Genomic DNA, 2,146 nt, shown 5'->3' with positions numbered 1-2,146 from the left:
GTCTCTCCCAGCGAATGTTCTGCATGCAAATGTAAAAGACTGCAGGGCAAAACATGATGTAGTGATTAATGCTATTAATGCATTAACTGCTTCTGTAAAGGAATTGACATCTAAGAGAGGTCTCATTCCATCAAAGCGGACTTTATTTCTATCCGCTCCATTAGAGATTAGGGCTAAGAGGAGAAGAAGAGTAATTTCCAGGACATTATTAGGCATTCAAAAAAGCAAAATTACAACTCCTCTGTCTGTGTGTTGCACTGAGCAACGTACAATGTCCAAAGGAGAGCAGCACAAGCTGAAGAAGGTGAATATATTATGTCTTCCAACTGATAAAACAAACAGACACATATCTGTTTCAACAGATGACACATCTACTGAAAATTATCAAACAGATATATACATCTGTTGCAACAGTTGACTAACCTGTTTCACTAAATACTTTATCTGGTGCAACATATGTCTCGTTCTTTTTAGCAAATCAAACAGCTCTTCATACAGATTTTATTTGTACCAACAGATAACCTATCTGATGCAACATATGATTCATATGTTGTAATGGATGGTTCATTCGTTGGAAATTATCACACAGGGTCTTCCTCATATAGAAATTTATCCCAACAGTTGATTCATTGTTGCAACGGAAATATAATATGTTTGGAATAATTTAAAACAGGAGGAAGACCTGTTTGATTTGTTAGAAGAGATGAGTTATCCTTTTTCGTTTTGTTGTATCTCTGTGATTAGCATTGACCAATTCTGGTTTTTCAGGTGGATATAGTAGAAGCTACTGCTGAACAACATTGACAATATGCTACTTTTTTTTATGAAAATACGGAGAACAAAAAGCGCAGAAACCGTACACAAGCAATAATGAAGATCCACGACGAGCAAATTCGAATTTCATAGCACCGAATGAAGAACAACTTGTCCATACTGAGTAGATCTTTATAGCTTGATCCTGTCAAAGCAATCCTTGGCAGTATACTTAAATTGTTGTTGATGTATTTGTTGAGATTTGTACCCATAACAATTTTTCTACATTTGATTTATTCGTTGACTTATTTCAGCTAATTTATGAAGGCTTCGATTTATTTTATTTTGTCTACGAATTTTATTTATTCCTTAGATTTGAACTTATTAATTGAAAAGGAATACTAGATTCAAATATTGGAACAAATAATATATCTGTTGCAACAGACGACACATCTATTGAAAAATTTGAATAGATTTAGACATATATTGCAACAGGTAGGTGATCTGTTGGAATTTATCAAACAGGTCTCTCCATTGTTGCAACAGATGGGACTTTAGATAAAAACATTAAGATAATACAACAGATGAGACATCTATTGAAAAAAAAATAGATTTAGACATATGTTGCAACAGATGGACTTTATCTGTTACAACAGAAGACACATCTATTAGAATAATCGAACAGATTTATACATATGTTGCAACAGGTAGGTTATTTGTTGGAATTTATCAAACAGGTCTTCCCACTGTTGCAACAGATGGACTTTAGATAAAAAAACATCGAGATAATGCAACAAATGACCAACCTATTGCAATAGATAAACTATATGTCAGAACAGGTAGGATAATTGTTACAACGGATGGAGAATCTGTTGCATTATAAAAATTCAACTTTTGTTGGACATAAAAAATTGCCACTACATGTAAAAAGGCTAAAGTGAATTGAAATAAAAAAGGCGCAACCCATCGACGGTGTTCAGTTCAAACACTTAAAATAAAATAGGCATCAAGTAGACATGTTTATTTTAAACACGTAAAATAAAATAGGCATCAAATGTGTTAGTGTCAGTCCTGGCACATTTCGCTGACTTGCTGTCACTTAGCCCCCAACGGTCATTCCCCCCCCCCCCCCCCCATTATCTTATATATTCATCTTCCTCCTAAAATTTAATCCTAAATTTTCAAATCTTTTTCTTCATCGTCATCTTCTTTTATCTATTCAAATTCTTCAAATTATTACTTTCATTTTTTCCAACTGACCTTGACAATGTCGAGTGCATCTTTCACTGTTTTTTGTGATAAAGATTTTTGATATTGTAAGTGCGGTCATGAAGCTCTGTTAAAGACTTCTTAGACTCAACAAAATTCGGATCATAGGTTTTTTACTTGTAAG

The sequence above is a fragment of the Capsicum annuum genome, chromosome 7, assembly GCF_002878395.1.
Source record: "Capsicum annuum cultivar UCD-10X-F1 chromosome 7, UCD10Xv1.1, whole genome shotgun sequence".
NCBI lineage: Eukaryota > Viridiplantae > Streptophyta > Magnoliopsida > Solanales > Solanaceae > Capsicum > Capsicum annuum.
This window is presented reverse-complemented; position numbering follows the sequence as displayed.